The following is a 23,027-nucleotide window of genomic DNA, read 5'->3' as shown; positions in this document are numbered from 1 at the left end:
TCGGTGCGACTTAAATCTTGCAAAGTGGCCCAGGCCTGGTGCTTTTGCATTGCATTATGGGAAGCTCCGACAAAGGGATGCTTCTGTGCAGAAGCTAAGAGCTTCTCGTCCGTGTTCTGGCTCCGTGGTGATTTCGAGTCCCTCCCCGGGCTGCCTGGCTCTGGCCTCTCTCCCGGTGCCCATGTCCTCGCCCACCTTCCTGCCTTTAGACAGCACCTTCCCCGGCAGCCTGTCCCAGATGGCTTGCTGTCCTTGCTCTGCCCTCACCCCAAACGCTCTTCCTCCAAATTGTCCCTCATTTTGGCTCATGGAGGTGACCCAGCACAGGGCATCCTCTGGAGGCACAGCGCACTCCCTGCAGCCCATACCTGGGTGCACTTGTTATCAACTGCCCTGTAACCGACCACCCCAGGACTTAGCAGCTTAACAGAGCAAACATTTACAATGTCACACATTCCCTGAGGGTCGAGAATCAGGGACTGTTTCTGGCTCAGAGTCTCACGAGGGTGCAAACCGTCAGCAGGGGCTGCGGTTCCTGGAGGCTGGAGAATCCACTCACCGAGTCACTCACGGGGCTGCTGGCGGGAGGCTCTGGCCCTTGTCCCACGGGCCCCTCCACGGGCCGCCCGAGGGTCCTCACGACACGGCAGCCAGCCTCCCGCAGAGCAATAGGTCCAAGAGAGAGAGTCCCCAAGCGAGGGGGCCACGGGCTCGACCCTGATTTCAGAAGTCACATCACGTCGCTTCTTCCACTGGCTTGTGGTCCTTACCCCCCCTCCCCGGCCCGTCCCCCACCCCCCGCGGGATAGTATGGCCGGGGGACTGCTCCGGGCTCCCCCCACCCCCGGGGGGGGTCACTTGACACCTCTGTGTCCTCCCCCACAAAATGGGGAGAGTCGTGCCCCCCTCCCGGATCGTCAGGAGGAGGCCTGGCACGTGGTAAGCTCTCGGCAGCTGTCAGCTGTGCACTAGAACGGGAAGAACCCTAGAACCCTGACTGGCGTGCGCGCGCATGCGCAGAGGCACTTCCCAGGGGGACCGTGGACGCCACTCTCCGCCCCCCTCCCCAGGTGAAGAGCCTCAGCCTTCATTTCCATGACAGTGACCTCCTGAGGGCAGGACAAGGACTCGCCCTCCCCACGACACCACGACAGCAGGCTCCCGTGAAGTGCCCGCCAGGTGCAAGGGCCCCTTCCACCCACCAGTGAGTGGTCCCCCAGCTGCCGGGCGCGCACTCGGTGCGCCGGGTGCAGCCCCTGCAGTCCTCAGGTGTGGGTCACAGCCTTCCCTTGACCCTCGCGGCCCGCGAGGGGGCTTCAGCCCAGCTTCCCCACTGGTTCCAGAGCCATCACTCCCAGAGGCCCTGGCCTCCTCCACCCCAGGACCCCGGCCCCCTGGCCGGCGGCTGGGCCCTGCTTCGACCGGTCTAACCAGCCGGGAGCGAGAGGCTGCCCACCGAGTGACTCATCACCCACTTCTCCCAGTAGCAGACCACCGCGGTTCCAGACAGAGGCGCCCGGCCCCGTGGGTGTCGTGTTAACCCCCGATGTCCTATCACCCTTAACCCCTGGCTGCTTCTCCGGAGCCAGGCCCAGGCTTCCCCGTTCCTGTCCTTCCCCATCAGCTGAGCCATGTAGAAGCTCTCTGAGCCTCGGTTCTTCCATCGCTAAAATGGAGATTCTCTGTCGCCACCTCGGGGTGCGGTGGAGGGACTCTCAGAAGCCAGCAGTTGGGGTGATAGGGTGGGGCCGGGGGTGGGCTGATCACCTGCACTGTGCGGGGTGCGGGGAGGACGCGCCCACCCTCACGTGGGCGGGAAGATCACACAGGGTTTCTAAAAACCAGAGCCCCTTTAGCTCTCCGGGCTAGCCTCACGTGGTATTTCTGCTCAGCAAAATGTAGGACGATCTCCCCAAACAAAATGCTATGCTGTGCTCATTCCCTCGCCCAAGGCCGGGCTCCTGGGGAAGCCGCCGGCGGCTGTCGAGGGGACATCAACGTCAACACCCAAAGCGAATCATAACGCAACGGTGCAGGCAGAGGGGATTGGATCTGCTTCCCTTTGTGGGCAGGAAATTCATGATTTCCAAAGATGATGATGCAGGGGGCAAGATCCAAAATCTTCCAAAGAGGGACGCAAAGGGCAAGTCCACCGGGCAGCTGAGTCCAAAGCCACTCGGGCCCCCCGTGGTCGCCGCGGTGCTGTCTGCAGAGCAGCTGTAGGGGAAGCCCCAAGCCCAAGAAGATCCCAGGAGCGTGGGCCCTGTGTAGGCCTCTCCGCCTGGATTCTCTGGATTGAAAGGGATTCCCAGTTCATAATGGGAAACCACAGACTATTTTCGTAATGAACACACATGCCCTTTCAATCGTTCCTAAGGCTGTGCAGGCTTGATCCAGGAGAGCTGGTCCTTCCCTTGCTTAACTTCTCCATCTTAAACCAAATGGTGCAACTGTATCACAGAGTATTCACCTCCCTAGATACTTTTTCCTACACGTCTATTATACTGAATAATTTAGGTCAAGCTGTAGATACCTTAGAAAAACTTTTGCATTAAATATCAAGCAGTGTGCCTATTTTCTCTGCTTCTGACTTGCCAACAACAAGTGTTGTTAGATTATTTTCCCAGTGTTTTAGATTATTTTCATCTGCTACCAAATAACGCTACACGATTATCTACATTTCTGATTGCACGATAAGCAGGGGACCTGCAACCTCAGCCCGCGCTCTGCGTGCCCTGGGTCTGCTGGGGCGTGGAGCCATGGAACCGAGGCACAGGCCCCGGCGTTTGCCGCAGTCCCCACGGTTCTTTATCGCCTCCCACCCAGGCCGCTGCAGGCATTTGCTGGTAACTATTTGGCCTCATTTGCTATTTGCATTTGAAGTCCATGGCCCAAGCAATAAGGTTTTGTTCCATCCTTTCTTCCGCGTGCTATGAAGGAATCAAGTTAGCTGGAAAGGTCACAACCCAGTCCTCCCTCTGTGTCACGATAGGATGGTGACTTGCACCGTTAAGCAAAACATACTCCTTACACCTCCTGGCTCACTGTGAGCTCAGCAGGGGCAGGACTCAAGAAACAAGCAGTGCCTTGTCCGGGTTCCCCGTGGGTCAAGGGGAGAGGATCCCCCGAGCAGACGGCACCCAGCGCGGGAGACTGTCAGGGGCATCCTCCACCCGCCCTCGGCTGCAGCAGCCCCTGCAGGTGAGAAGGGAGGGGCCCTGCCACACTGGCCAGAGGTGCCAGGAGACATGCCCCCACCTGAGCACGAGCCTAATGCACAAAGCTGACCCTGCCCACCACCGAGCAGGGCCACGCGCAGCACCGGCCTCCGCACGTCCAGACACTCCCACACTCGGGGGGGGCGGGGCTTCTCTCAACCGCGCCGGCTCTCGTTCTCGTACTTTGCTTTAAGGTTGCGCCGCGCAGAGCCTCCGTGGAGACAGCAGCTCCGGGGTCTCGGGCTCCTCTTCGCCCTTGTTCATGCCCAAGGCTCCCGTCTCCTTTCCTTCGGCGTCAGAGGCCATCCCCCATCTGGAGAGCTGTCCCCTTGATCCGCGGCCGCAAGGCTCTCCCAGGCACAGGGCAGGCACCCTCGGTGCCCTGAGGGGTGGATCCCAGGCAAAGAGGTGCATCAGGGTCCCCTACCCCGCCTCCCAGGCAGGCCCCACAGGAGGGGGCGGGCAGAGAGCCGCCCCGCACTTCCCAGGGTCTCTTCATGGTGCCAGGGCCCACGGCGCTCGTCCCAGAGAGAATGGCCCTTGGGGACGTGAGGTGGAGCCCCTGGCGTGACGGACAAATCCCCTGAGACTGACCTGCCACTCCTCCCAGCTCTGCCACCCGCTGGCCTCCTGATCTGGGGACAGTCCCCTGCCGCCCTGAGCCTCGGGTCCCTCAGTGGACGAATGGACGAGAACACTAGCCTCGGGGGGATTGTCGAAAGAATCAAAGGGAAACCAGGTCCTGCCCGGGCTGGGTTCTGGGGCTGAGCCAGGACCCAGGTGGAGATGGCGCGGCCCGTGGGCGGCCAGGTGGCCTGTGACCTGCAGCTGCGGGCGGTGCTGGGCCAGGAGAGGCTGAAGGAGCAAAAGGGGAGAAGAGGAGGGAACAGCGCTGCCCCAGCTCGCAGCTCTGCAGGCCGGAGCTGGCGCTTGTCTGCTGCGTAATGACTTTCTATTTTTAGACGGCAGCGTGCTCCTCAGACCGTGACCTGCTTTGTAAATAGACGCTTCACAGAAGAGATGGGCCGCGCTGGGGCCGGGGGGTGGGCGGGGGGGGGGGGTTGATGGGAGGGGGCCTCCCTCCGCCTCCAAGATAGAAACTCTCCTTGAGTGAAAAGCTGCAAGAAAATCAGTGAGTGGGGAGAGGACCAAGCGGTCTCCGGGGCCTCACCCTCTCTTCTGGGGCCACTTTGAGGGCACTGGGTGCGTAAAAGTTGTTTGCTCGGTTTTATTAGCATTGTAGGAAACGCAGCCAAAAAGGTAGAGAAGAGGGGTCCGCTGGTCACGTCCAGCCCAGCCTGACAAAAAGAGGGTCAGACCGAGATCCAGGAGGAAGGAAGGGACTTCATCTCGGGGCCACTTCCCGGGGCTGGGGGCGGCGCTGGGCGACTGGGACAGTGGTTTGTTCGGTCACCCATAACCCCTCAGTGTCCCCTCTCCACTCCTGGGGGATCTTCCCTCCCCTCCCCACCCCAGACGCTGACTGGCCTGAGATCCGGTCAGGCCAGGGCACCTCTGGGACAGCAGGTCCCCTCCCGCTCTTGGCGGGCCGCACAGCCCCACTCCTGGCATCTGGCTCTCGCTGATGACAAGTGAGGGGCAGCGGCAGGGCCACTACTGGGGCTCAGTAGTTGTGGCTCACGGGCCTAGTTGCTCTGCGGCATGTGGGATCCTCCCAGACCAGGGCTCGAACCCGTGTCCCCTGCATTAGCAGGCAGACTCTCAACCACTGCACCACCAGGAAAGCCCAGATTTGCTTATATATTTATCCACTTATTTGCTCACTGTCTCTTCTGAGGGACTTTCTGCTTTCAGAGGACTTTTTTTTTTTTTTTCCTGAAACTCTTCCTTCAGAATTTCCTTCAGTGAAGGGCCACTGGTCATAAATGCTCTTGGTTTGTACTTGTCTGGAAAATGTCTTGATTGCATGCTCCGTTTTAAAAGATTTTCGCTGAATATAGTTTTAGGTTGACAAACGTTTTCTCTCAGGACATTTGTGATATTATCGTATCATTCTCTGCATTTCACTATTGCTACCCAGAAGTCAGCTCCCAATCTGTGATGGTTCCGTGAGAGGGAATCTGTCTTCCGTCTCTGGAAGCTTTTAGAATCTTGGTTTTCAGCGTTCTTCACTTTGAGCCTGGATATTTTCTTGTGGTAGGTTGAGCTTCCTGAATCCTGACCTGTCTTTCCTCATTTCTAGAAAATTCTTAGATTTTCTCTTCAGAATTTCTTCTTCCCCATATTCACTGTTCTGGAAATTTGATCATAAGATTGTAAGCCTTTTCACATGAGTCTTGTTTTTTTAATCTTGCTTTTATATTTTTCAACTTGGTCTCTTTATGCTACGTTTTGAGGCAATTTCTTCAGAATTATCTTCCTGTTCATGAATTCTCCCATCGTCTGTAGCCAATCTGCAGTTTGACCTGCTGAGTTTTAAATTTCAATTATTATTTTTTCAATTTAGAGAAGCACTACTTTTTAGATCTGCTTGTCAATTTTACCATCTCATATTCCTGTGGATAGTTTCTTTTATTCCTTTAAACAGTAAATGTATAAATGATACTGCGCCTAATTATTTGTGGGTCTGGTTCCACATTAACAGTGTTTTGTTTCCTTAAGTGTTTTGAGATTTTTTTTTTAATTGTGAATTCATGTTCCTTGGATATTTATCTGTAGAAATTCTTCCAGTACTGGAATGAAGTTGCATTCTTCTAGAAATGATTCATATTTGCTTTACTTTAAAATGAATTCTAAGCTTGTGATTGGTTATGGACTAAACTGTGTCCCCCTCAAATTCATATGTTGAGGCCCTAACCCCCAGTGCGACTATATTTGGAGATAAGGTCTTTAGGGAGATAAGGTTAAATGAGGTCATAAGTGTGGCGCCCGAATCCAGTAGGACTGGTGTCCTTATAAGAACAGGAAGAGACACCAGAGCGCGCTCTCTCGCGCTCTCTCTCTCTCTCTCCATGTACACAGAGGAAAGGCCATGTGAGGCAGAGAGAAGGGACCTCTCACCAGAAACCAACCCTCCAGGAACCTTGATTTTGGGCTTCTAGCCTCCAGAACTATGAGAAAACAATTTCCACTGTTTAAGCCCCTGCTCTGTGGCATTTTGTTATGGCCGCCCTTGCAGACAAAGGGTCTTGGAACTACAGGTAGAGCAATAGTTTGGTCTGCAAATACGTGTGAGAGCTGGTTGGTGGTTACGGATCCTCAGGGGAGGTTTTTCTCTACCCCGTGCTGAGACAGGTAGCAGTGGGCAGAGTTTCCTGCTGTCTCTCTGCAGTGTGTGCTTTTTCTTTTTCCCCGTTTCACACATATGGAACACATTCTAGCGCTTTGGGATTCCAGCTTCATTTAGACTCTCCTGTCAGACTTTCCACCGGCCGGCCCTACATTTTCCTTCTCCTGGGGAAGCTGCATGTCTGTCTGTGGGGAGGATGAGTGTTGCAGACAGGTGCCTGAGTGCCTCCAGGGAACCCCACTTCCTGGCATCCCCTGCCCCTCTGACATTGACTCTGAGTTTGGCCACATGACTTGATTTGGCCAAGGGTCACATCAGCCCCTGTGATGCCAGCAAAGGCTTTAAATCTGCCTCCGTGTTGGGGCCTGTCCTCTCGGAAGGCTCCCCCCCAGAATCCAGTTGCCATGCTCTAAGAAGTCCGGGCTATCGGCTGGTGGACACAAGGATTCACCCAGAGGCCACAGGAGTTGAGACAGCACACAGAGAGTCGGGCCACGTGGAGGAGAGCCAGGGCTCCCCAGCTAAGCTCTCAGCTGAAGGCAGCAGCGTGAGCTGCTCCATCAACCCAGAAGCAGAACCCCTTTCTCCCCGACCTCTGTGTTCCAAGTGCCAACCCAGGCCTGGGCCCGGACGAGGAGGCCTGCAGTGCGTGTGTGTTTGGTTGCTGAGGGAGAATGAGGAGAAATAGTAAACATGTTTTCAGCCACTGAGCTCTGGGGAGGGCGCTCTGCTGGACAGGTGACCTAGTAGATGAGAACTGACCTCCGTCTCCTGTCTCCTCAGAGCTCAGGGCACACATGTCAGAGAATTAAAGGAGAGGCTGGTGGGGGAACTCCTCTCTTGGCTATTGCCCTCACATCCGCAGGTTTCAGGGATGCGTGACAGCTTCGTCTCTCACTCACTGGGGACTTAAGTCGGCAGTGTCTCCCCTCTGCCTCCTTTTCTTCATTCAGACACAAAGGCTTGGACCACTGGTTCTTCTCCGAGTTCCTCGGGTCCTTTGCAAACCCAGCCTCCGGTGTTTCCCATCTTACTAGGACCTCAGGGAGCTAAGAACAGAAATCAAAAGTGCCATCCTGGCCTTGTGAGTTTGGTCCCAGCTGGGACTGGAACACGCCTCGGGCAGGCACTGACCAGAGACTCATGGGGGGCAGCAGGGAGCCCTGTGCCCTCTTGGGAGGTTCTGCTGCCTTTTCCCCCAGCCAGGCCAGTGGACGGGTAGGGCCTCCGCACAGAGGGCACCAGGGTAGGGGCTTTGCAGCTGAGACCAAAGTGTGAGGGCAGCTGACCCTTGAACGCCGGGAAGTTTGCCCCAGCACAGGGCCTGAGAGGAGAGCAGGAAGGGAAGCATGGCTTGTGGCGGGAGGACAGGTCAGAGTGGCAGCAGGGCCCATGGCACGGACAGCCTTCGCGGTCATGGGAAGAGTCAGGCACCTTCCTCAACGGTGACGAGAAAGCAACGAAGAGGGTCATGGTTTGTCTCCTGCTTTAGGAGATCACTGGTGACTGCTGTGTAGACACAGGCTTTTGGGAGGCGAGAATGGGCACTGGGATCGAGGGGCCGGACGACCACAGACGAGAGGCCTCACCTGGGCCTCTGGAGCCCCCAAAATCAGGTCGAGCTCCCTCCCACCTCTGCATCGTCCACCGGGGCGGGGATGGGGGCTCAGCAAGAGTTGCCCGTAGGAATTTGAAGTGGGAATTCGGGTGTTCATGGATGTGGGAGTGGCTGGGGAAGGGAGGTCTGGAAGGGGGGGGGGGTCAGAGGGCCGCCCTCGGGCACGATAAGCTGGGGCTGGTGGGAGATGCAGGACGCCGACCCCGTCCAGCAGCTGGACTCGGATCAGGGAAGGGAGGGGGCGTGGGTTCTGGGAAACAGCCCCACTGTGAGGGCCACTGACCCTGAGGCTCCCTGCCAAGTGCGGGGGGTTGGATTTTAAGGCCCTGAAGGCCAGCAGGGCCAGCGGCCAGGAGGTGAGGCGACACGAAGCCTGCAGAAGAGTGGGGACAGCCGGGGCCACCGGACAGCACAGGCACAGGCCTGTCGTCCCCAGGGAGCACAGCCTCTGCCTCCTGGCCGTCCGTCCGGCGATAATCGGGGGCCGCGCCGGGCAGCAAAGACCCTGCTTCAGACAGGAGCACAGCGCCCAGCCCTGCTCCGCCGGCCCCGCTTCCCCCAGTTGCTGGATTAATTTTCATTTGCTGCAAGTTAGCTTCCTTCACACGGGGGCTGCTGTTCACTTTCAGCTTCTGAGCTTCATACCCCGTGGCCTCCATCATCAGAGGCAGGTGAAGTGTCCACTGTAGCTGGAAGTTCCTGGGTAACAGCTCTGCTGGGCCTGGGTCCAGTTGGCTTCCCAGCCCTAGAAGAGGGAGGGGGGCTGAGGATAGCCCTGGAGCTGCAGCTGTGGTGGGGAGGGGCGGTTTCCAGGCGAACCGGGCTAGGGCTGGGGCCTGGGTATAGAATCGCACCAATCCCACTGTTCCACCACTGAGCCTGGGGGACTCAGGCTGGGGGGTCGTGAGCGCTAGGGAGTAGAGGTGAGGTCTCTCAGAGAGAGACACACACAGAAGCAGAGACACAAAAAGAGACAGAGAGAGCCAAAAGTCTAACCTGGAGAAGCCATACCTGTTAGTAGTCCAAAGAGCAAGGCCAAGGTCAGGCTCAGGAGGCATAGACAGCAGGTTGGAGCGAGCATGGGCACCAGGGGAGGGTCCCTGACTAGTGCTGGGCTGGAGGAGCCCCTCATGTTGTGTTGCAGGCGTGGTTCTGTGTGGTCTGACTCAGACTTTCTTGGCTGCAGCAAGCCTGGAGGGAAGGGATCAGTGACCTGTCCCTGAGAAGCCTGGGAAGTCTTCCTGGAGGAAGCAAGATTTCTTTTGTGAGTTTTTTATTTTTGTATTTTTTTGTTTTTTTTTTTGCGATACGCAGGCCTCTCACTGTCGTGGCCTCTCCTGTTGCGGAGCACAGGCTCCGGATGCGCAGGCTCAGCGGCCGTGGCTCACGGGCCCAGCTGCTCCGCGGCATGTGGGATCCTCCCGGACCGGGGCACGAACCCGTGTCCCCTGCATCGGCAGGCGGACTCTCAACCACTGCGCCACCAGGGAAGCCCTTCTTTTGTGAGTTGAGTTGGCTTTTCTTTCCTCTCTGGACTCATTGGCCCTCGTTTTTGTTTCTCATCGCCGCTGCTTATAAAGTAAAGAGATAGAGGTGCAAAATGCAGCCACTGCAGCAGGTGCCAGCCCTCACCGAGCTCTCACTGTGATAATCAACTTACGTAGGATTTAACACTTCCACGACCTTATGATATTTGTATTGTTAAACCCATTTTATACAAGAGAAAACTGGGGCTCAGATAGAATAAGAACTTGTCCAGGGCTCCACATCCAATGAATGCCGTGACAACTGAAAAGCCTGACCCCAAGCTTGGACTCGTATCTCCTCACCGGTCTGCTGCTGACTGGGAGCGGGGACACGATAAATACATCTCCATAGCTATATAGATCACTTTCTTGGAAGTAGGCCTTGCTTTTCCCTCCTGGGACTAGCAAACTCTGCAATTATTGCTACAGGTAGTGCTGTCGTTTCTGAACTCTTGTCGAGAAGATCAGTTGTCTAGTCTCCATAGTTCCAGCTCTCTGCGAACTTCAATCATTTGGCAATTATCAAGTCTTTCAGCCCAGTAATTATTTTCCTTGCTGCTCTCTTTAATTTCTCCTGTTCCCCTGGTGAACTTGTAAGAGAAGGGGATGAGGTGACCCACAGTAATATGAAATTCTGCATCTCAGGGGCTCTGGGGAGATGTATGGAACCACAGCCGAGCTCTCCATGAACCCTGCTGAGAAGGAAGGGCAGGCCAAGGGGTTCCAAGGGCCCCTGGGGATGGGGGGGGGACCCAGATCTGAATCTCTCCCTGACTTTGATGGCCTTTACACCTTTGAAAACGTCAGGCCAGTTATTTTGTCAGTATCCCTCACTTCAGGCTGACGTTCCCTCAAGGCTGGGTCAGGCCCCTTTGACGGGAATGTCACAGAAGTGATGCCGTACTTGTGGCTTCAACTTGTCCCATCATTTTGAACATCTGGGTAGGATGGGATGTCCAGATCTCCTTTACTTCCCATTTTGAGCAGATTCTGTGAGGAGATTACATTCAAAATATGTAAATAGCCATTGCTCAAGAAGGCCTGATTCCTTTAAGACAAGGGTATCCAGAAGCCAAGGGCTGGGTGAGAGGTGTGCTTGGTGTTAATGGAGTATGGCTGCCTGGTGGCATCAGACATGTGTATGGATGTTTATTTCTAATTCTATCTGTATGTATTGAAAACCGTGAGTTGGGAATTCCCTGGTGGTCCAGTGGTTAGGACTCAGCGCTTTCACTGCTGAGGGCCTGGGTTCGGTCCCTGGTCGGGGAACTAAGAACTAAGATCCCACAAGACATTCAATTCCAATCCAACCCCAGAGAGTTTATTCTAGCTTTCACTCTTCCTGTATTTGTAAGTCCAGTGGTGAGAAACCTGACTTCCCTCCATCCTCCTTAACATATTCATTTATTTATCAACCCTCCTGTATGTGAAATCTCCTCTATTCATTCCCACCACCTCCCCCAGGCTCTGACCTCTCCTGTCAAGCTGCCCCACCATGAGGCTGTCCTCTTCCCCCGGTTTGGGTTCCACGCCACGCTGGCCGTGTCCATGCCAGGCTGCCCTCCTCACCCCTTTCGGGCTCTGACACCTCACACAAGGCTCCCCTCTCAGATGTGCAGGTCGTCCTGTGCACACTGCTTTTTGATGATCTTTTTACGTATTTGTCTTCCCCACTAGGCTCAGCAACTCTTCAAAGCTTGGAATGTATCTAATGCATCCTTATACACTGTTACCTGTTCCAATGCCAGGCACACAGAAGGCACTCAACAAATGCTTGTTGGGTGCATGAAGGATGGAAAACGTGGGTCAAGGCTCAGAGGCGTGAAGGAGGGAAGAAGTGCGTGGATCGGTACTGAGGGAGCAGAGCCAGGAACAGGCAGCAGGGGAAGGGGGCCAAGGTCAGATCACAGAGAGCTCAGGACTCTGTGGAAAGAAGCCATTCCCAGGCCTCGGGACAACAGAGTTCATGGGCATTTTTTGGTCTGAAAGGGACAGGTCAGCTCTGCGCTCTGGAAGCAGCCCTCTGGCTGCCTCCCTACCCCCCTGATCCCGAGGATGCACTGGCTGGGACAGAGCGGAAACCCCAAGGGCCTCCAAGTGGCCCAGTAGCGATGCCATTGCTACCTTCCACCCAGACTTTTAGTCCCAAGGTTCCTTCTGCAAATGGAAATGCAGGCCCTCTCAGATGTGGTATTTTTGATGTTCTCATGTATAAATGCATTAAAAGGAAAGCTTCTTTTCATACTTCATCTACTTTCTTGGACAGTCTCAGCTTCATTTCCAATTCCCTACTCGAGTGTCCTCATTTCCTCCTTGATGGATTGTTTGATTCCATCCTGACCGACTTGCTGCTGAAGGAAAGCTCTTCAGGGCCGGGTTTTCTTTTTTTTCTTTTTCAATCTTAGAAGCAGCTGGGGAATCTTGGTAGGGTTCAGTGAAGGTGGGATCCAGAGCCTGGGATTTGTTTTCAGACCCTACACAGCATCCTGCCCCCGCCTGGTTTGGGGCTGACTGTGGACACTTTAAAAGAAAACTCAGGGGGCTTCCTTGGTGGTACAGTGGTTGGGAATCCGCCTGCCAATGCAGGGGACACGGGTTCGAGCCCTGGTCCGGGAAGATACCACATGCCGCGGAGCAACTAAGCCCATGTGCCACAACTACTGAGCCTGTGCTCTAGAGCCCGTGCTCCACAAGAGAAGTCATCGCAGTGAGAAGCCCACACACCACAACGAAGAGTAACCCCCTCTCACCACAACTAGAGCAAGCCCACACACAGCAACAAAGACCCAATGCAGCCAAAAATAAATAAATTTTTTTTAAAAAAGAAAAGCATTAAAAAATATATATATCTTAAAAAGAAAACTCAGGGATAGGACAAAGGGTTACTGGGTGCTAGGTCCTATGGCCATTGTCTCTGCTCTGATAAATCCATTTGCTTTCTTCTGGAGAGAAATGGTTATTATTGACTTGGCTGTTCTCCATTTTTGCCTTGACGTCTAGGTTTCTCAGGCTGCCATTCTTTCATTTATAGACACATCTTCCTTTTACAGACCAGAGACAGCTTAAGGATGCTGTCAAGAACCCAGGTCCTTTCTTTCTTTCTACTCTGTCTCCTTAGTGCGTTTTGAAGTCCTCCATGTCACAGGATTTCTGATCTCCTCACATAGCCAAATAAAAGATCAAGACTAGGGGCTTCCCTGGTGGCGCAGTGGTTGAGAGTCCGCCTGCCGATGCTAGGGGACGCGGGTTCGTGCCCTGGTCGGGGAAGATCCCACATGCCGCGGAGCGGCTGGGCCCGTGAGCCATGGCGCTGAGCCTGCGCGTCCGGAGCCTGTGCTCCGCAACGGGAGAGGACACAGCAGTGAGAGGCCTGCGTACCGCAAAAAAAAAAAAAAAAAAAAAAATCAAGATTAGGAAAGACAGGGCTGAGGCTTTCTATTTGTGCATCTGTATCTTATCAGAGAGAAATGTTCCTCAGAAGCCTCAACAGGTTTGCCCTCCACTCTCACTGGCTGGCATTGATCACATGACCACTCTTAGTGGCAAGGGAGCCTGAGAACTTGAGGACCTGCCTTTGGAACCTCTGTCATTGAGAGGCAGGTTTTGCTGGTCAAGAAGGAGGGAGAGAAAGGTAGCTATTGGACGCAAGTAGCTTCCTGTGCCCAGCGCTCGCTGGCCAACCCCCCTTCCACCCATCGTGGGAAAGGCTCTCCAAGGAAGTACGCTTGATGGGGCCACTGGCTGGGGATGGGTGAGCACTCCTCCTCCCTGCCTTGGTTCCCTCTCTTCCCTCTCGCTGGAGTGCGAGCCACATGATTGCCTCCCCAGGGTTGAGATCATCGCATGCAGTAGGTGCTCAATAAACGTTGATGAAATGAACAAGACCAGGGCTGAAAACAACAGCTATCTGGGAAAAACCCTGTTAGCATCAAACATTGCCAGGAAAATGCCTTTTGAAACAGACTTTGTTCTGGGGAGAAATTTGCCATAAGGTCCAGTTCAGATAACCAGACCAAGGGAGTAGCTGGGGATTTGGGACTTTATCAAATCTTCCCTGGAACCCGTGGAAGTAGGGGATTGGTGGGGTGCAGGTGCAGCTGGGGAGAGTGGAGGGGCTTCCCACTTTAGAGCATGAGGAAGTGTGTCAACCTTGGGGATCTGGGTCTAATTTCTGTGATGTGGTGGGAAACATCACAAGCTGGGGTTCACATTTGGCTCCTTACCCACCTGTGCAAGCCTGGAAGAGACACTTACCCTCTCTGATCTTAGTGCTCGTCAGTCAACAGAAACACGGGGATAATAGCAGCCTGCCTTTCCTGGCTATTCCAGAATCTACAGGAGGGAGCTCTAGAATAATTACCATGTCCTGGGATCTTTCAATAAATGTTAGTGACAATAATAACCAGGAATATTAATACTCGCTATTATTGTTCTTAAAAGCCAATTTGCATTTACTATGTGTTCAATGAATTATTCTGGCTGGTTTAATTTCCTTTTGATACTCAAAAACACAGGGAAGTCCCTACCGCAGACAAGAAGGCTCTCACTCAATGAACTCTGTACGTTGAAGAGTCAATAAGGGCAGGAAACGGGCATTTTTTTGCCTCCCGTTTTTATGACCTCATCGTCTGCTCTGGTTTTTAGATGGGAACATGTGATGTCAATTAAGAATCTGAAAAAGAGCTCCCTTTGTTACACACACACACACACACACACACACACACACACACCATGAGCGCTGTATCTCATGCTGTATCAGAGCTGCTGCCGGCTAGCTGGAATTTACTGCCTTGGGTTGCAGCAGAGAAAACTTGCAGCTGGATTAATACCCCTTTCTCTGGTAGTAAATCCATTTCATACATGTGGCCATATTTTTGCCCAAGTGACAGGGAGCAATGGCTGCTATTTGTAGTCACCGTAGGAAAACCGGGGATAACTTCCAAGGCATTTGGAACCTCCTCTGTGAATAGTGTAGAACTGCAACATTTTCCTGGAGAGAGGCACTTTAGAAAGCTTGGCCCGGTCACTCCAAAGATGGGAAAACTGACGATGGGGCCTCTTTAAGCTCCATCTGGCCAATCCCTTACCGTGGCCTCTGAGGACACACAGGACCGTCCAGAGAGCCTCTTGGGGCCACTCTCCTCTTTGCTTCCATACTCCGGGAGCTCCGGACTTCTCGTGGCCTCATACACACGCTTCCTCTGTCTGGCCTGTCTTCATACTCTTAGAGGCATCTTCTAGGTTAGACCCCTGTTGTGTGCTCTCATCACCCAGAACGTCTCAGGCAAGGCCCTCACATGGACGTAATTAATCGCACATAATCAGTCACTTAATGTTTGATGACTGCTCTCCCCATTAGTGTCTTCCTTATGGAGACACTAACCTCCCTGAGGACGAGCGCCCCCCAGTCCCTTGCCCTGAGCATCGGTGTATCTCTGTGGAAGGAGTGAATAAATGATAACTGAATGAATGAATGAAAGGGCCAGATGTGGGGACACACAACAATAGCGTCTGGGGGATGGTAAGTAGCTTGCTGTATTTGGAGTGGAAGGTTCTAGGGGCGCATGGAGGGAGGGGAGCTGCAGGAGAGGCAGCTGGGAGGGCTAAGAACACTGTCTTTCAGGGTCTTGTGAAGGTGCCCTTGACGCCGGGGTGACGTGGCACGGTTGGGGTGTGGGTTACAACAGGGCTTCTCACGCCTTATTGTACGTGAGAATCCCCGGGGGATAGTGTGACAGTTCAGATGGTGTCCTGTAGGTCCACAGTGGGGCCTGAGGTTCTGTGCTTGTAACAAACACCCAGGACCACAGCTCTAGAATCATCCCTCCTGGCAGCTGGTGGAGGATGGCCTGGAGAGCAAGGAAAAGGGACGCAGGGACACCAGTTAGGAGGTGATGGAGATGGTCCAGAACCAAAGAGATGAGGGTCAGATGGAGGCAGAGCTGTGGGGATGGAAGGAGGGGCTGAGCGCTGACGCTTGGAGGGCAGGCCAGCAGGACTCAGTGGCCATCAGGAGGAAAAGAGAGTTGCTCAGTGTGTCAGTGTCTACAGTGTCTGCGTTGCTGGCTGTATCAGTGTCTGAGTTCTTGCATTTTTAAAAATTTATTTTATATTGGAGTACAGCCGATTAACAACGCCATGATAGTTTCAGGTGCACAGCAAAGCAGCTCAGCCATACATATACATGTATTCATTCTCCCCCAGACTCCCCTCCCATCCAGGCTGCCACATAACATTGAGCAGAGTTCCCTGGGCTCTACAGTAGGACTTTGTTGCTTATCCATTTTAAATACAGCAGTGTGCTCATGTCAATCCCAAACTCCCCAACTATCCCTTTCCCCACCCTTCCCCCTACTGCGGTAACCATAAGTTCGTTCTCAGTCTGTGAGTCTGTTTCTGTTTTGTAAATAAGTTCATTTGTATAATTTCTTTTTAGATTCCGCATGCAAGCAATATCATAGCTATTTCTGTGTCTGACTTACTTCACTCAGTATGACGATCTCTAGGTCCATCCACGTTGCTGCGGACGGCATTATTTCATTCTTTTTTATGGCTGAGTAATATTCCGCTGTATATATGCAACACATCTTCACCATTCTTAAAAATTAGTCTTTAGTGGCATTGACATCACTTTTCAGTGCTTGTGATTAGTTTATTTTAAAATGGAAAGAACTAAAAAGAAAATTAATAAAATGGAAAGAACTCCATTTTGTTGAAAATAGTGGAGTATAAATCCATGCAGCTGCTCTCCACACCCGGCCCTGGGGGCTCACACAAGATCCAAGACCCCAGCTGTGGGATTGGAACCCTGACCCTGAACCCAGCTCCCTTGTTTGGGACCCAGGCCTCCCAGACCTCTCCCCTCTTGGCCTCTATGCTGTCTCTTGGTCCTCGCCCCCTACGCCCTGTTTTAAGGAGATGGGCCAGCCAGGGGGAGCAGACAGTGAGCCCTGTCTCCTCCGTCAGCCGGCAGCTCAGGCCCTCCTGGAGTCCTTTCTGGCCCAGGGTGGCCCAGATGCTCAGCCCCCCTTACCCCCCAGCATGATGTTGGCTATCTGGGCAGAAGCCGCCTGTGGCGGAGTCTACTGGTCCCCTACCCATGTGTATCCTGCTCTTCCTCACTGCCAACAAAATAAGAAAACTCTCATTTTGTTAGAGGGAGCCCTGCCCTGCTGAGAGGTTACCTTGCTCACCACCCCCTGCAGACGGGTTTGTCCATGGGACTGAGTTCAACCCATGGACAGGCTTCTAGAAGTGCTCCTTGCATTCTCCATTTCCCTTCCTGCTACCTGGAATGAGGATGTAGTGGCCGGAACCCTGCAGCCATGTTGTATGGAGCAAATAAGCGATTCATGCCCCCCACCTGCAGTGCTGTCCCCTTATTTTTTGACATCACTAACTGCTCATGTGGGTCTCTTACCTTCAGTCTTGGCAACTTGGTGTTTTTCTGGGGCTTTTTTCCACGAGAGAATCTCATTTCTCTCTCCACAGGATCCTTGGCTGGTTCTGAACCTGCACGAGAAACTTTGGGCCTCTCAATTCCCTGCTCTCCCTTTGCTCTGGGAACACCCAGCCCCAGTTCTCCCCATGGCCCACAGGTGGCTGACTCCTGTCTCCACTGGCAGAAGGAGCAGGCCCAGGTGTGCCAGGCATGGTGCTAAAGTTCTCACCTATTTTGGGCCAATCATTAAACTGCTCCTAGGGATAAGAAATAGTTGCATTTCTTTACTGGTGGGAAAGTGGCCTCCAGGAGATTATATAACTTCCCCAGTGTCCTTCATTTGTTCACTCAGTAATTATTTGTGGAGCTTCTACTATGCACCAAACACTGTTTTAAAAAAATTTTTTTTTGTTTATGGTTGCTTTGGGTCTTTGTTGCTGCGTGCGGGCTTTCTCTAGTTGCTGCGAGCAGGGGCTACTCTTCGTTGCAGTGCGCGGGCTTCTCACTGCGGTGGCCTCTTTTGTTGCAGAGCACGGGCTCTAGGCGCACGGGCTTCAGTAGTTGCAACATGTGGCTCAGTAGTTGTGGTGCACGGGCTTAGTTGCTCCGGCATGTGGAATCTTCCCAGACCAGGGCTCGAACCTGCATCCCCTGCATTTGCAGGTGGATTCTTAACCACTGCGCCACCAGGGAAGTCCCCTGTTTTAATTGTGGATGGCACCCACAACATGCCACTTTCTGAGATAGAGGAGACACAGAGACACAGGCTTGGTCATGCCATGTCTAAGTTAGGACACCCAAGGGGAATGCTAAGTGTGCCTCTGGACACGGGGGTCACCCGGCAAAGCCATGATGGCATCATGAGTGGAGCCCAGCTCTTCTCTGCCTGGTGAGGCCTTTGGAATCAGGTGGGACCCCAGGGGAGACAAGAGAGAGAAGGAGAGAAAAAAACCTTCTCAGGCAGGTCTGGCTCAATTTGAAAATAAATAACCAGTTTCCTAAGGGGAAAATGGCAAAAACTTTTCAACCACCTAAAATAAAAGATCTCAATCTAATTCTATATCCTCCTGAGAGCTGCGGTGACGGCCTCGTCAGAGAGTCAGTGACCACACTGTCCAACTTGAAGAGTTTTCTGTTCTTATTTCAGAAAATGAAGGTGCCTCGGGCACCGTGAGTTTGGCGTGTGGAGCTGGGGCTGTTTCTATCGACCTCTCTGTGCCTTAATGGCCCGGCATTGATTGGAGCTATCGATCTCTTGGTTTCAAATAACTGACACGGTTTCCAACGGATCCAGATAATTAAGACTTCTCAAAGGGCAACCAACAATTTGCAATGCAGTGTGGGCAACCCACGCTGGTGGACATGAAAGCAAAAGCTGGTCCTGGTGTTCGTCTGATCCTCGCTAATGGAGCCTTAGAAAAATCATCTTGCCCGCCTGACCGATCTTCCCCAAGTTATCAAGTGACCGAGGGGAGTGATTTTCATTTCCTGGAAAACGCCTGGGGCTGGCGCACAGCACTGGGGAGTGTGGTCTGTTTCTCAGATTCATCCCTCGGTCACTCACAGGGGTCAGGTTGTGGAACTCCTAGGGGGTCCCTTGTAAGAGGTCTTTCTGCTTCGAGTCCCTCTCTCCTCTAAGGCCGCCTTCTCTCTGTAACCAGCATGATCTTCCTGGGGCCTTTATTCCTCTTTCACACCTCCGTTGTGTTCAGAATGAACTGAAGTCCAGGCTCCCGTGGAGATTGGGCCCAGTTCTTTGCACCCGCGCATTCTACATCCACACCGCCTGCCCAGAACCATGTGGATGCAGAGTGTATATCATTACACCTTGACCTTGGGCTTGCCTGTGTGAATCCCTTTAGCCAATGGGATGCTAGTGAGTGCATCTCAGATAGAGGCTTGAAATGTGCTTGCATGGTTGGACTTGCCTCTTGAGGTTGTGATCTGCAGAGAAGAGCGTGCCCTGGGTGGCTGCAGGTCTGGGGGGGAGGAGAGACATGTGGCAGAGCTGAGCACAGGGTACATCGGCTAAACACACAGCACCGTAGGCCACGCTGCAGGACTGAGCAGTGTGAGAAGGTGACTGTTGCTGTAAGCCCCAGAGTTTAGGGAGTGCTTGTTACACAGCACTGTGTAACAATAGCTGAGAGGTAATGACCCCATTGCAATATGGTTATTTATGAGTTTGTTTCCCTTCTAAGACAGATATTGAAGGCAAGGACCACACTCTTCCTCACCCCGAATACAGCCCAGGGTCTGCTATACAACGGAGCTCAGAATTTGCTTGTAGAACTGAAATAACCATGTGAGAGGCAAACCAAGAAAGGAGAAATACCTTGGGGAGGGGTGCATTGTTTATACAACAGGTGTAACAATTACAACAGTATTTATTGAGCACTAGCTGTGTGCCTCGTAGTGTTCTAATGTTTTTAAATCTATTTTCTCATTCAACCATCATTACCCTTGTTTGCTTTTCAGGCGAGGAAGCTGAGGCTCAGTGAAGTTACGGGGTTTGCCTGCGGTGAGTGACCACTAGGCGAAGGAAGGCCCATGCCTTCCGGCTCCTAGCTGAGCATCCCTCCTTCCGTGTGTACAGTAAGGACTGGCCTGCCCTCCCTGCTGGGACAGAATCTTCCCAGTAAATGCTGTAGCTCACCAACTAGAACAGGGTGGAACCAGGATTCGAGCTGGTTTCTTTGTGTTCAAAACCCTGCCGAGTTGGGGATGGGCGCAGAATGAGGGGGAGAGGTCCCTGAGGAGAGGAGGTGCAGACTGCAGTGTTCCGTGGGGCTGTGCTGGGTGGGGCAGGGCGCTGACCAGGAGGCGCTCCCTTGGGCCTGGGCTGGGGAGATCTTGGTGAGCAGCTGGGTTTTATTCTTTCTCCTCTTGGTAAAGTCTCTGCCCCTGAATGTGCAGGAGTTAAACACAACCCTCATTGTCAGCTTGCTGTTCTTTGGATCTGCTCTGTCCTGAGGGGCCTGGCTGCCAGGCTGACCTGACTTCCTGGTCTTTGATCACAGCCCCTGGAAACAGCTGAGATCGATCTTCGTTTATGAATCTGCCTCCCAGGATCTGTCTGGTTCATCCGTGGGCGCCCAGAGCCCAGCGCACGCCCATCACAACAGCGGACAGTCACTGAGCACATGCGGGGTATCTACCAGCACCCTCCCTGCCCCCCGCTTAACTCACTTAAGCCTCAAGGAGCTATCAATCCCACTTTACAGAGAAGGAAACTGAGTCGTGGAGGTAACTGTCAAGGTCATGCACTTGGTAGGTGTTGGGGCCAGGATTTAGCCCCAGGCACTGTGACCACAGGGCCCAAGCTCTTAACCACCAAGCCATGCTTGTCAGATGAATACAGGATCCCTCTCCCCTTTCCCCTCTCCTGTCCTCACCTTCCCTTCCTCCTTCCCTCCCCTCCCTTCCCCTTGGGTACTCAGCTCCCTACAGGAGGCCTTTTTGTGAACCAGCAAAGGTGCCCTTCTGTTGGGCAGGTGCACCTCTCACCACATGGTGCATGGCTTGGGCAGTGGGGACTGGGGCCTGGGTTTCAGTTCTCTTCAAACTTTCCTTCAGGGCACAACACTGCCCCACCTCCCTCTGCTGTTATCGACTGCTGACCCTCTGGTTTGGTGTCTCATGCGTGGCTATCTTCCAACCTCCCCCCCAGATGGCTGTTACTGACATCTGTTATTGCCCCCATCCATGGTGGCGTGGTGGGCAGGGAGGACCCACAACTTTCTCCCCAGTCCCAGAATCCAGGCTGCAGTACAAGGGTGGCCCTAGCTGGGGACAGCAGGGAATGGGGCAAGGAAGGCTTTATGTTGAGATTCTACACCATTTAGTTTGGAAACAAGATCACACTTTCTTTTAAGTTTCAGGTGTCATCTTCGAGTCAGACAATTAAACTGAACTCCTGACCAGCCCTTCTGCTAAACCTTTTTGAGAATTAACAAAGGTTGCCTGTTGCTCAAGCCTTCTCACTGCCCTTTGCTGAGAGTGTCCCAAACTGTGAAAACAAAAACAGCATCCCTAGAGCCTAGAGCTGTGCAGTGCACAACCTGTGCAACTGTATAGGGCGGCTCTGACCCTGACAAGTTGCAGTGCTTTTGAGCCTTGTTATCTTCACCCATAAAGTGGGGTTTTATAGTCCCGAGAGAAATTGGTTAAGTATTAACTGATATATTATTATTGCTGTTATGACTTCAATTCTGATAAAAATGGTTAAGATGCTGGTGAAGACACTGGTATTTATAGAGGATTTATGCTTTTCCAATGGGGTTCCTTCCAAATTTTCTAACTGCTTTGGTACAGTCACAAAGCAATCATTATTATCTGCATTTGACAGGTCAGAAAATCGACCCATGCGTTATTTCATGATTTACGATGAGGCCATCAGGAAAACCAAAAGTACCATACCGACTCCCAGAGTTCTCACTCAGCTTCTCGCCATTCCACATCTGGCTTCCTGAAGCCGTGGGGATGGTGGTGATGGGGACAGTGGTGGTAATGATGTGTGTTCTTGTTCAAAATGTGCTTTTGTTGGAAAGGCTTATTAAATTGCCTTCTGTCACTGTTCCAGATTTATTGCTTTAATTTATTTTGGCTTTTTATACACAGGAGCTGCATTTTCCTTTGTTCTACCTCATTTTCAACCTGCCTGTAGGGTATAAAAATATTTATATTTTTATATTTCACCCTCTATAGTTTTCTTCTCTGGTGACCGATGTTAAGAAAATGATTTACTTTGGACTTGTGGGTCAGCAGAATGTGAAGCCATCTGTATCTGTAGTACTCACATGTTTACAGATAAAAAACACATGGACATGAGACTAGACTACTGAAGACCCCTGGAATCCTGACGGACGAGGCACGATTTTCAGGAGAATCTCTCTCTTCTAGACGATCATCATCTCGTTCTAGCCCCCCCCCCCTGGCAGCACCCTCCCCCCCCCCCCCCCCCCCCCCCCCCCCCCGTTGCAACGCCCACTCCCCAGGTGGGTCTCCGGGCCTCTGCAGAGCACTCTGGTCACGGCGGGGGGTGGGGGGAGGGGGGGGCGGGTCAAGTCTGGACTCTGCCCTTCCTCCCGGCTCCGCGGGGGCTGCCCATGAATTGACTACACCATCTCGGCAAGAGCGGATATGGTACTCAGCACAACGTGCCATCCGTAACTTTTATAAAACACACAGGTACTAATTTTATGTGGGGAAGCCACTGGGGGAAGGAGAAAGGTAAAATAAGGAGGGAAGGGAAGGATGGCACGGAGGGAGGAAGACAGACAAGAGCCTGAGGATCTGAGCTTTGAGAGACAAAAATCACGAATTCCTGTTCTTCCCTTCCTTGTAATCTTCTCTGCAGGAATGTGGACCCACGCCCCCTCCCTCACCAGCCCATCTCCTGTCCCCTCCCCCAGCCATCCTTGCATTGCATCCTGTGATCCTCCCGGGCCGGTCCCGCTGGCCCCTTCCTCAGGCGCGTCTTGTCTGCCCCGAGCTGGACGGGTCTCCCTGTCTCCCGCTTTTGCCTTTAGAGCACCTACAGCGACACATCTGGGGCCCACGTCACATCCTCCTTGCCCTCCCCCACCTCCCTCCGCCAGCCTGGGCGTCAGTTCACAGAACTCAGGTGGGTCTCGGTGCACAGCGCTGAGTCCAGGGCTGGGGTCTCCGTCTCTCTCCTCCAGGGCTCCCCCGAGAGCAGCCACATTGGAGAAGTGGGATCGAGTTCATAGCGGGGGGCACCCTGGAGCTGTGGACGGTGCTCCGGTCTCCCTCCCACCGCGTCTCTCCGGCTGACCTTCCAGGAGGGTTTCTGCCTACTTCTCAGGGGTCCCAGGAGCACTGGCCCCTGCTCGTCTGCACTGACCTCCCAGAAACATCCCTGTGTGTGTCCTCTCCTCCTTTCTTTCCCTGCCTGACCACCCTCCCTCCTTCTGCTTCCTGGGATCACATCCCAAATAAAGTCTGTGCACCC

The 23,027-nt window shown here is 53.3% G+C and overlaps 1 protein-coding gene across 3 annotated transcripts in view; it reads left to right on the top strand.

Moving 5' to 3' along the window:
* Nucleotides 1-23,027, top strand: part of KHDRBS3 (KH RNA binding domain containing, signal transduction associated 3) — a 272,767-nt gene that overhangs the window by 201,444 nt on the left and 48,296 nt on the right. For 2 of the 3 annotated variants that reach the window (XR_003793561.1, XR_003793558.1), the window contains 2 exons: nt 19,532-19,574; nt 20,074-21,970. The exons of the other annotated variant lie outside the window; for it this stretch is intronic. The gene's annotated coding sequence lies outside the window, so the exon portion shown is untranslated. Of the gene's footprint in view, nt 1-19,531; nt 19,575-20,073; nt 21,971-23,027 lie in introns of those variants that run through there. 3 annotated transcript variants of the gene reach the window in all.

This window comes from Monodon monoceros, unplaced genomic scaffold, assembly GCF_005190385.1.
Source record: "Monodon monoceros isolate NGI ecotype Baffin Bay Population unplaced genomic scaffold, NGI_Narwhal_1 Super_Scaffold_14, whole genome shotgun sequence".
In the NCBI taxonomy this organism is placed as follows: Eukaryota; Metazoa; Chordata; class Mammalia; order Artiodactyla; family Monodontidae; genus Monodon; species Monodon monoceros.
The sequence above is the reverse complement of the archived record's forward strand: the minus strand, read 5'-3'. Positions and strand labels throughout refer to the sequence as shown.